This window comes from Lineus longissimus, chromosome 18, assembly GCF_910592395.1.
Source record: "Lineus longissimus chromosome 18, tnLinLong1.2, whole genome shotgun sequence".
NCBI lineage: Eukaryota > Metazoa > Nemertea > Pilidiophora > Heteronemertea > Lineidae > Lineus > Lineus longissimus.
In genome coordinates this window covers 4,109,267-4,121,480 of record NC_088325.1, presented here as the reverse complement: position 1 = coordinate 4,121,480, position 12,214 = coordinate 4,109,267, and the positions used below count along the sequence as shown (strand labels likewise).

The following is a 12,214-nucleotide window of genomic DNA, read 5'->3' as shown; positions in this document are numbered from 1 at the left end:
GGTTCGTCAACCATTTTCTCATGTGACCTGGGGCTTTTTCATGGGTGAGTTCAATACCTGGTGAATGGCAATTGGCAATGGCGATGTGCTAAAAGTATATCAAGCTATAAACAGTACATAAGTTTCAGAGGCCTGTGGTCTAACCAATCCCATTGTGAACCTGAGGCCAATAGGCTTCTATTCATAATAACTATCCAACCTGGGTTTAAGGAATTGATACCGAACTGGAGGTAATGGTTGTCTCACCAAACCGTGAGGGTGGAGCGTTGGTACCTAATACTGTTCCTATTGGTACCTTGCTGTCCATTTTGTGGTATGCCAGGCTTGCCAGACGGATCCAAGGGGTAATATCATTGATGAAAGTTGTTGGTACAGTGAAAAAGATGTTTTCCAGGCGCAAGCATATTGGCATTTGCAAAATTTATAGATAAAATTTTTATCTATTTTTGATGAGTAGATATTAATGTATAATAATTAAGTATAATTATTTATGTTTGGGGCATATGGTTACAGCAAAAAGAATTAAAAGGGATGACGTGCTGGATATAATGAGATTATGATTCGTTAGTTTCGCAGTATCCGAACTGAAACTCTTGCAAGATGACGAAATTTTGGTGGTTCGCCTGCCTGCTATTTGTTGTATTAGAGTTGTCGAAAGTTTGTAAGTATAATGATTATTAGTTCAGCTGACAAAGTCAGCGAGCTGGTAGAATAGCTATTCAGTTCTGTCTGTCAGTCCGTCCGTCCGTCCGTCCATCCGTCAACATGGGCCGCACGTTTTGTTATCGTAAGACCTAGGTTTTTCGCTGATGTCGCTAAATTAGGAGTTGCCCAAGGTGAACTCAGAAACGAAAAATGAGCGCGATCCGACCTGTATTAAGAGAATGAGGTCATTTCGCGTTTAAATTTCTGTCCCTTTTTACCTCGATCGGTCCACAGAGCAAATATTGTTTTCAAATGTGGCTGAGTATTTTTTAGTATTTTTTCAGTTTTACTTTTAATGGAACTAATTTAGTTTTCGCCGCCAGTTGGCGCTGCAGGCACATTGACTGAATTTTGGCGATTTGAAGTTTGGCGGTGGCTCAACTTTTTTGCAAGCAGTGTCGCTGATTGGCCGATTGATAGAAAAGATGCCACCATTTAAAAATGGCGGTAGTCGCTGCTTCAATGAAGGTGAGTGAAATTTCTCATGTTCAATCGGTTGATGTAATGTAATGTTTATATTTATATAGCGCTGATCAGTAAAGACTGCTCAAGCGCTTTCGATGGTAAAGAGCCAGGTCTTTAGTCTCTTTCTGAAAGACAAGGTGTCCTTATTGTCCTTGAGGGTGTCGGGGAGGGTATTCCAGAGTCTGGCTGCGGCAGCCTGAAAACTACGAGTTCCAAATCCTGTCTCGGTCTGGGAACAAGTAACATAAGCACTGGTGTGATATGTTCAGATCTTTTTGTACGAGTGATAAATCTTGCGGCAGAGTTTTGTACCCGCTGCATAGGTGCTAGAGACTTCTTGGGAAGCCCCTGCAGCAAGCCGTTGTTGCAGTCGAGCTTAGACATCACCAAGGCATGGATCAACGTCTTGATACTTTTTGTGTCCAAGTTCTTTTTGATGCGACTTATCTTGTGGAGGTTTTCATAAGCACCTCGACATGTGCGTTTCCATGGTAATATGCTGATCAAACCAAGCTCCTAAGTCTCTGATGCACGAGGAGCTCGGGATGTCTACACCACTTATTGATTAAATGGATTTGACTGATGCCACCCTCCTGGGTGAAACTATGCTGATGAATTCGGTTTTTGGTCGGTTGAACTTCAGATTGTTTTCGAGGAGCCATTCATCAACATCACTTGAACAGACTTCCAAAGAGCTTGTGCGTTCATTCCGGCGGGGAAGATCTCTAGCATCTTATTGTCATCCGCGAACATCTCGCATGCATGGAGGTTATGCGTTTGCATTACATCAGTGAGCGGGAGGGTGTAAAGATTGAATAACACAGGCCCCAGCACAGAGCCCTGGGGAACTCCTACATCGAGAGTAACCGGTGAGGACGTGGATTCACTCAAAGACACAGAATGTTGACGGTCACTGAGGTAGGAGCAAAACCAGCGAAGAACCAATCCCGAGAAGCCAATCCGTTTTTCCAGACGATTCAGGAGTATGCTGTGGTCGACAGTGTCGAACGCTGCGGAGAGATCTAGCAGTACTAGAACAGCTTCCTTTTGCTGGTCTATAGCACACAGAATGTCATTAGACACCTTCACTAGCACAGTTTTGGTACAATGGAGATGACGATATGCTGACTGGTGCGGGTCGTAGAGATTATTTTCACGCAAATGTCCATGTAAGCGGGCTGCAACTACTCTTTCCAACAGCTTTGAGAGGAAGGAGAGATTAGAGACTGGGCTGTAGTTAGACATTGCATTTGGATCAAGGGACGGTTTCTTCAGAAGCGGGGTGACAAGCGCGTATTTCCACTTGGTCGGAACACAGCCGTTCACCAATGACTTGTTGATGATGTTGACTAAAACTGGCAGAAGAACATCTAGGCATTTCCGCAGGAGCCATGTGGGTATAGGATCGAGATTACAGCACTTTGCTGGTGCCGCCATCAGGATCTTCCTCACTTCATTTACAATGCATGGTTCAAAGTCATTCATTGGTTTGGGCACAGCAGGGTCAGGTCCACAAGTTTTACGGGTGTCTACCTGGTTCCTCCTAGACTCTAGACCGAACCGAATCGCCCTGATTTTGTCAGAGAAAAAGTCACTAGACTTCCCAGCCAGCTCTTCTGAATCAGTGTGTTCAGGCAATGGCGAAGATTTCTTCTTCCCAAGGAGGGCATCTACAGTTTTAAAGAGGTCCCTTCCGTGTGAGGCCTCTATTCTTTCTCTGATGCATGCTACATTACCTCATGAATCATAGTTGACACGTGACAGCTTTGAGCACGATACATTTGCTTGCTAACTTCTGTTCGTTCTTTTTGCCATTTCCGCTTGAAACGATAACGAATCCTCCTCTTGTTTTGGATCTCATTCGTATCCATAGTGCACCTGGACGATTTGAGAGTGAACGAGTTTTTAAAGGCGCGTGTTTGTCCAGAGTAGCCTTTAAGCACGAGTCGTATTGTTCGACAAACGTATCTGAGTCATCACTTGGGGATGTTACTAGGGAGGAGTTCCTAATATCCTCACAAAACAGTTCAACATCGATTTTCTTGACATCTCTGTATGTGACTCTCTTTCGTCTCGTCTCCTCTGGTCTTCGGAGTGCCAATGAACAGAACACAGCAAAGTGATCGGACGGCATAGCTGGATCAAAAACCGTTTCAAAGACGACATTGTCACTAGTCTTTGAGATCACCAAATCCAGCGTATGACCCTTCACATGGGTCGGCCCATTCACACTTTGCAAGAGAATGAATGTATCAAGCAACTGCTGAAACCTTTTTACAATTGGTTCGTTTTTGCGGTCAACGTGGATGTTGAAATCGCCAACGACGAGAAGATGATTCGACGACGGAACAACTGTCTCTAACAGAGATGCAAACTCATCAAGGAATGGTCCCATATTACGTGGATATGCGTCGGGTCTGTAGACAGCTATGATGCTCAGCGACTCTGACTGCCATGAGGCAGTAACATTCATCGATTCAAAGTACTTGAATGTCCGCAACGGTCCTTGGTTGCACTTGAAACCATCCCTCAGCAGGATGGCAACACCTCCGCCCTCAGTGGATGTCCTTGGTACATGAAGGAATTGAAATCCTGGTAACTCCTTTGATACACTGCCGGTCGTAATATTGTCAGTTTCATTTCCCCACAGCCAAGTTTCAGGAAGTACGGCAACGTCAACTGAATTACTTCACATTGTTTCAACGAAGAGAGACACTTTTTCCTTCAGTGATCTGCAATTCCATGTCATTAGCTTCAAATGAATGTCCCTATCAGACCACATGTTGTTCCGACAATGTCCTGCTCGCTTACCACGTCTTGTAGAAGTCATTTTATAAATACCATTATCCCTTAAGCACTTGACCACTTCGGTTGAAAAAGAGGCTACACTCGATTGGGTACTCTTTTAATCAACATGACCATGTGCCTGAAATTTGTTTAGGTACTGAAAAGAGTCTATATAATTCAAATTTATCAATAGTTTTTTATTAATCACTATCACAAGAAACTTGTGAAACTTTATCCAGCTCAAATATCACATCATGTGGGCACGGTTGGCTGTTGAGTGTTATGGTTTAGTCTGTGAGACTAATTTAAAGAGGTTACAGCTTTATTTTGAATTGGAAAACAGCCCACAGAACTGACTTTTCACTGAGTAATAAGTGTGCCCTTCGAAGGTTAAGTCTCTTTTGCTTCCATAGATGCCTTGTTCAGGATATCATCTGACAAATGCCTGATCAAGCACAGTCTGTATCTGGTGGTGTACATTTCCCCGTCTATGTCACCCTTTTTTATTCAGTCAGTGTTAATTTTTTCTTCTCTTGTTTTACAGATTAACTGTTGTTGGTTATTCCAAGAGGAGTCGTTGGCACATTTCAAGTCCAGTACAACACTTGCTGTTCCCACATCAGAGTAAGGTGTGCTTACTCGTTTTACTGCTTTCCATTCCCGCAGAGCGTTATCAAATATCTGCTGCAAGGCAACAAATATCTGCCGCAAGGAATAAAATATCTGCCGAAAGGCATTAAATATCTGCCGCACCAATAAAGTTCATTTTGTTAAACAACTCTTTATCTTCTTTTCTTCACAAACAAAAAAGACCATCCCAAACATTTGGCTGCATCCACTTCATCAATGTCCAGACAACAGTCGGTTCATTTGACCATTGTAAAGCACCAGGCCCCACCTCACAAAATACACTGTAATAATTATGTACCTTGTGTCCATGTGCGTGTTATTAGTTCCACCTACGCTGCATGAAGACAAGGACTCCACTCTTTGACGTCACCACACAACTCCTTGACGTCATCACACACCCCACTACTGCAACGGCAATAGAAATGACTTTACGTCATAATAGCAGGGTGACGTCAACTCAGTACTTCAACATGCACTGATATAGCAAGAAGGTCTTTCGCACCAGCACTTCTGCGTGCTAGACGTTACAGCTTCACGTTGCCTCATAATAACAGGGTACCAACACACACTTGGCCCTTGCCTTCACCTATCCATTTCAGCTGAGCGCCAGTTCATTGAACCTCTTGTTAAATTCATGATAACTATCCAACCTGGGTTTAAGGAATTGATACTGAACTGGCGGTATTGGTTGTCTCACCAAACCGCGCAAGTGGAGCTAGCCTGTAGACCAAAATCGAGCGCAGCCAAAGGTAGATAAATTAATGACTCTCATTCCATCCTATTCCAGCAAGTCAGCAGCCTGTAGCTAGAGAGTGCTGGGATGGTAAATCCTACAATGGAACAGAGAGCAAGACCAAGAGTGGGATAGTTTGTCAGCGTTGGGACTCAAACGTGCCACACAAGCCCAAGGCAAAGTACCTACCCTGGGCCCGAAAGATCGCAGAAGCGTCAAATTTCTGCCGGACTTCATGTTCATCTACTGATATCGCCAAACCGTGGTGTTACACACAGAGTAAGGACACCGTGTGGGAATACTGTGATGTCCCTCGATGTCGATGTGTTCTTGAAGGTGACTGTTGGGATGGTAAAGTGTACAACGGGAAAATGAGCAGGACAAGATCCGGTAAAGCTTGCCAGGACTGGAACGCAAAAACACCACACGTACCACTGCCACAATACCTTCCCTGGGCTTTGGACGAAGTGGCTGCTGCTAATTACTGCCGGTTCACCGCCGATTCCACCAAACCCTGGTGTTACACAACAAGCAAGGCGAAGAGATGGGAATACTGTAATATTCCCAGCTGCTAAGGTAGGAATTTCTGCTATTGCTCTCGGTTTTGTTTTGTTTCAGGAATTGATACCGAACTGGAGGTATTATAAACACCGACAGTGCGGAATCAATTCCTATTCTAAAACATCCCAAATTAAACAACGAATACTGTGATTTTAAAAGCTTTTGACTGCTTCCATATCTTGTACCAAACCCAAGCGGTTTTGGTTGTCAACCATAACCACAGAATGTAAAACGGGGCTTCGAATAATGCATTTACACTGTAACTGCGGTTCATTCTAAATCTAGATGTTTTAAATTTTAGGTAAATTCGACTTTGGGAAATTTGGTCGCCAGATGTTTAAGATAAATTCTCTTAATTTTGAATCCGGTTTCGCATGCACATTTGTCAACTACACATGGCCCTTTGTCAAGGGCAAGGTAGATTTTTCTGGCCCGATGAATGTAACTTTCAAGAGACAAGGGGAACACGCTATTATTTTCTATGACCACCGCAAATTTCTGACACGCAAACTGCGTAAAATTGAGTCGCTCTTTAATGATAGACCGTAAATGTTGACCGCGGACGAGACGTCACCGGGCAACATAAGTTATATGGACCGGTCACATGATGTCGCTTGTCCAATGGGGTGCGAAGGTTTGCGATAGTCATACAATGTCGTAGGCATGATGAGACATGCCTTTGAAAATGGGAACCTTATGGCGAACTAAACCTATTTCCTGGAATATTCTCTTTTCAGACCAGTCGCCCTAGACTACTTTCCTCGATTACAAAAGACGGACACCACTCCTGTCAAACGAAGAAGCCTACTTGCGCTATACCAACTGTGCGGTGAAAATAAGACGGACCCACGAGTGCAAAACATGGCTCAGTTATACCCGCTGTGCCTTCGACACGGCAATCATTTCTCTCCTCATAATAAACCTGCTAACGTAATCGAGTCAAAGAATATGAAATATTATACCTAATAAAAAATAAGTGTTCGGAGTTATATCTCTTCTCAACTAGACGTTTACACGACGTCACACGTAGCCTACACGTGTATCGATTTACATCAACCATTGCTAGAATCAAGAGTGACACACGTTTACTTTCATACATATCACTCTTGCCGGAGTTGCATACCTCACGACTGTTTCGACTAATTTTCATTTGAAAGGCAATGTTAGTTCTCGCCGCCTATTTTAGGACGACTAAGTTGAATAGGTTTCGGGATTGGCCACCACTCTGCCCTTACCGATGTACCGTGTGAGGACAGCAACGATGAGGAAACGCTTGAAGAGACCATTTACCATTTTGTTAGCCTTAGAAGACGTGACTTTGAATATGGGAACGTGTGAGGAGAAGGAAGAGGTCTTTGACACCAATGGTCTTGTCTTGGCCGGGTGTCTATCGATTTGATATGTCGTTGGGCAGGCCAAAGGACTATTGTCTTCAAGTTGGTATAGAAATTAGGAGACTCACACATTACATTATTGTTGCCCTTCAGGTCGCAGTCAAAGCAATTCAGGCCTGGTCCAATGGTCTTTAAACCAAGGCCGAAATTCCCATTGTTCTACTGTCTTGTCAAAGGGCTCTCAGGGAAAATCCAAGTAACATAGATCCCCAGGGAACAGCGTCAATGGGATTAATAAGCCTAGACCGGCAACGACAAATAAAAGTAATGTAGTACTAACTAATCTATTACATGGAATCGCATACAGAAGAACCTCTCTATCAAGGACACCCTCGGGACTAACAAGTGCTGTCCTTAATTGAGCTAGAGGTGTACTGATTAAAGAGGTCAAATCAAATGGAAACAACCAATTTTGGACCTAAACTAGTGTCCCCAATAAAGAGGGCCCTTAATAGACAGGTGTCCGAAAAGGGAGGTCTACTGTAAATTATTCATTACTTGATCACTGCATAATATGATAGGCTGTACAATGTTAATTTCAATGTTTTTGATTTATTAATAAATCCCATCATGCCAATACTTGACTTGCCAAACTCAGAAATGCAGCGCCACTCGCGGACAAAGATGGAACAACTCGACATTTTTTTCACCGGTTTTCGCAGCGCATGCAAATTCACACAGGTAAACTGGTTATAACTGTGGTACGTCTGTATCTTAACACGTAATAGTTATCAGATTGCTGAATTATCTTAAATCGTGAGCCTTAAAGAACTTTTTGAACTCTCAAAAACTTACACAAAACAAGTTCAGAGTGCCGCCATTATTAGTTTCCGGATGGCTGGTACGCATGCGCAGCGAAAACCGGTGAAAAAAATGTCGAGTTGTTCTATCTTTGTCCGCGAGTGGCGCTGCATTTCTAAGTTTGGCAAGTCAAGTATTGGGCTGTTGCAGATTTAAGCATAAGCCTATACAAACTGTTTATATAATGATAAGCAATATAACAAATATAAATGATTTACAATAGTACTATCACATCCAAGCTAATCTTCAACTAGGATATATTCGATGTTAAAACATTGAAGGTCAAGATTGTATTAGTGCTGGTCCGGCTTGCGACTGATACAGAAAATGTCCCTCACATCTTTCTTAAACTTCTTCCCTCCCCCTAACACATAAAAGAAGAAATTTGTAGCGTGGTTTGAATGATTAAATGCCGTAAGAATCCAATGCTCTGCTTCAAATCGAATCCTCCAGTACCGGAAACGGAAGTCATATTTCGCGCTGTATTCTGGGATACCAAACAGCAACAGTTCGTGAATTCCGTACGGCAGGCACGTGACGATGAACGCGAATGAGATGAGAATTAGGACTCGGGTCAAAGATTTCTCTCTCGCGCTCGTGTCCTTGGCACTGGTTGAGCTTCTGATACCGGCAGCCCGCTTCAAGCCGACAATGATGACAATATTGGCCGTGAATATTATCGCAAAAGGTATCAATACGCCAAGTGAGCCGTCGAACGAATAGACAAATAGTTCCTCGGATGCAGTTTAAGGAAATGTTGGAATCAGGAAATGCAGGTCCCATAAACTTGGGATAATGGTGCAAATTATGATAACCTTTCTCGCACGAGATGCCGTGCAGATTGTTTTCGCCTTCAGCGGGAGCATAACTGCGCATGCGCGATCGATTGTCATGGCGCCCAGGCAAAGTGAGACAAGACCACAATTGATTTTTTAAGCCTTTTAGCAGTTAAATTGTCAATGTTTGACCGCGACGCATCAAAGAACGCGTGGTGTTGTGAATCTGAAATTAATATTATGTTATTCCGGACAGTCGGGCAAGTAAATGGTGAAAAATAAAATGGTGATTGACCACGGAAATTTTTTGATAATCGACAAATTAGACAGACTTTGATATTTCCACTCTTTTCAGCCAACTGGCAGAAAAAACTCAAAACACGCCCCTTATTACCCAATTAGCAAAATTCGAAATTAATTTTTTCATCAAATAATTTCTTTATATCTGTAGACTTGCCACAACAAATGTTTTTTCAATACCTCTCCAAATATGTACTTGAGAGTTAAAAACATGCACTCGTCTAATTGATAGGCCTCGACCCTCCAACCTATGAATATTCATTAGTGGTCTTGTCTCAATGAAGGTACATTTCAGGGGTTAACATTTTGAGATTTTTTTCAAACTAATGTAGATGGCATCAAACAACGCTCCAACAAAGGAAAGACATATCTGGACATTTTTGGAGAAATGAGAGACATTTCAAAGAGTGGTACAACTGTGCCAAAGCGACGAAAGAGGACAAAATCGACAAAAAGTCATGATTTTGCAGCCAACAGCACCAAATTCAAAGACCTGCCCTGGCCAGAATAAGCAAGCTATGGAGCTGAAAATTTAGGATGTGATTTAGGAATATCTTTGCTGCTTAGGGCACAACTTTCAGAATCACGGCCTAAGTAGTTTCAAAGAAATTACAAAATGAATGGCAACACAACAAGACTTGTAAAAATGAAACCGAACTTAGACCGGGGTTAGGTTGACTCTTATTTGGGTCAAATTAAGTTTTTTTCTCATTATTTTAGCTTGTTTTGACCTTAAATCATCAGCAATACAATATTCTAAATGAATTAGAGTGATTTGGGCACATTCAAATTTTTCACTATATTGACCCAAAATGTAGTGTAAATAGAGACAAGACCACAATTGATTTTTTAAGCCTTTTAGCAGTTAAATTGTCAATGTTTGACCGCGACGCATCAAAGAACGCGTGGTGTTGTGAATCTGAAATTAATATTATGTTATTCCGGACAGTCGGGCAAGTAAATGGTGAAAAATAAAATGGTGATTGACCACGGAAATTTTTTGATAATCGACAAATTAGACAGACTTTGATATTTCCACTCTTTTCAGCCAACTGGCAGAAAAAACTCAAAACACGCCCCCTATTACCCAATTAGCAAAATTCGAAATTAATTTTTTCATCAAATAATTTCTTTATATCTGTAGACTTGCCACAACAAATGTTTTTTCAATACCTCTCCAAATATGTACTTGAGAGTTAAAAACATGCACTCGTCTAATTGATAGGCCTCGACCCTCCAACCTATGAATATTCATTAGTGGTCTTGTCTCAAGTCTCGAGGCTTGCCCAGTTACGTACATGAGGTAGACAACAATGCTGAAAAACAAGCGTGATGCAGTTTAGAACACTGCTTCGTGACTTTAGGGCCGTTTTCACAGGACCAAACCACGCCTGACCAGACCAGACCAGATCAGATCAGAGCACGTCGCTCACGACGTCATGAATGACGCAGGTCTCGTAATGAAGTAAGTATGTTCATCGAACCAGACCAAACCAGGCCAGGGCCCGGTTGTTCAAAGCTTTTGTTTGTTTTAGTTTTAGTGATCGCTGCTTAACTTAGCAGAACCCTTGGGGTGCCGCTTAACCCTGGCAGCACCCCATGACAAAACCCTTCAGGTACCACTAACTTAGCGGTATCATAGCAGCCGCTAAGCCCAACGGAGCGAATTTGGGGGCCTACTAAGATAAAGGTGGTTTAGCGGCCGCAAACCTGATAGCGTAGCTTTGAACAACCGTTGGTAACGGTTGCCTGGTACATTTGGCCTTTTCCGGTTGGGCCGTGGCAAATGAAGCGGAGTGCTCACATTTGGAGATTGATCACATCCGTGCAGGAAATCTAGACTTTCCGGATCGATCTAGATCGGCTTGGTCCCGTGTAAACAACCCTACTGAGTACAAACCGAGAAAATAGGCTGGTTCAGCAAGTATTATGAAGAGCTTCGAGAGAGGAACGACGAAGTACAAAGTATGGAGTCAGTGAACATTGAATCGACGACCTTTGTTTTCAATTTCCCCGATATAACCTACAGATTGCTAAAACGATTTTCGAGAATCGCGTAAATGATTTATCACGTGCGTGACTTAATTGATGACGACATTGACTCGCATTTCGTACTTCGCCGTCAGTATGGAATTCGAAACCTGTCCAACACACACAACCCCAAATGTGACGCGAAAACGCATTTTTTAATTTGCGAACGAATTCCACCTTTTCAAAAAACCACTTCAAGGGTGATGTCTATAAATTTTATCATACGAAAATTTGGCAGGAACCAATGGCATTTTAAGGGCATTTCAACCAAACTGTCGGCTGTCATGTCTACTCTTTCCATCATAAGATTGCGAAAGAGCGGAAAATTTCAAAACCTGAGTGAATTATCACACTATTATTCTGAATTTAATCCCGACGTGACAAACTACACCTGACCCCGTGCAGCGATCGACTGAGGCTGATTCTTCAGCCGCCAGCAGGTATCATGGTGAAACAACTATAATGTATGGTCTGCACTGAACATGTTCATGCTTCATTTTCTTCGACCAGGGCTTCATTTCGACGAATCCTGCAAATCACGTGCAACTCGATCACGCCACCTATAACTCGATCGAAAAATCGAGAGCGCCATCGCGAATGACAGGCGCAACGTTTTTTACATGCAAACCTATGCTTCATGGTGATCAAGTTGAATAAGAATGTACCTTCATAATATTCCGCTTCTCGTTCCCTATTTGTATTATACCAAATAGGCAAAAAAGGCAAATATAATATGATGGTCGAGAAGAGATTGGTCCAATGTGGAAAGAGAGAGCTTGTAGAAACAAGTAGGTGTACGAAATCGAAAAAAAACACTCATTGTATTTAAGACATTGAACCCGAGGCGGAGGACCTTGGTTGAGTTACCAAGACACTCGAGGGTGGAGCTAAAATACAGTCCAAACCCGAGCCTATTTTAGCTCCACCCTCGAGTGTCTTGGTAACTCAACCAAGGTCCGAAGCCGAGGGTTCAATTTCTATTCTAAAATACCTCAAACTTAAAAAGGTAGGCCACGAAAATAACTTGAATA

General features: G+C 42.6%; 1 long non-coding RNA gene across 1 annotated transcript; it reads left to right on the top strand.

Annotated features, from left to right (window-relative positions):
* The first annotated feature begins 554 nt into the window (after nucleotides 1-554).
* On the top strand, nucleotides 555-6,836 carry LOC135502533 (uncharacterized). The gene is made up of 3 exons (XR_010449790.1): nucleotides 555-661; nucleotides 5,375-5,896; nucleotides 6,619-6,836. It is a non-coding gene; the product is annotated as an uncharacterized LOC135502533 (long non-coding RNA).
* The last annotated feature ends 5,378 nt before the right edge of the window (nucleotides 6,837-12,214 follow it).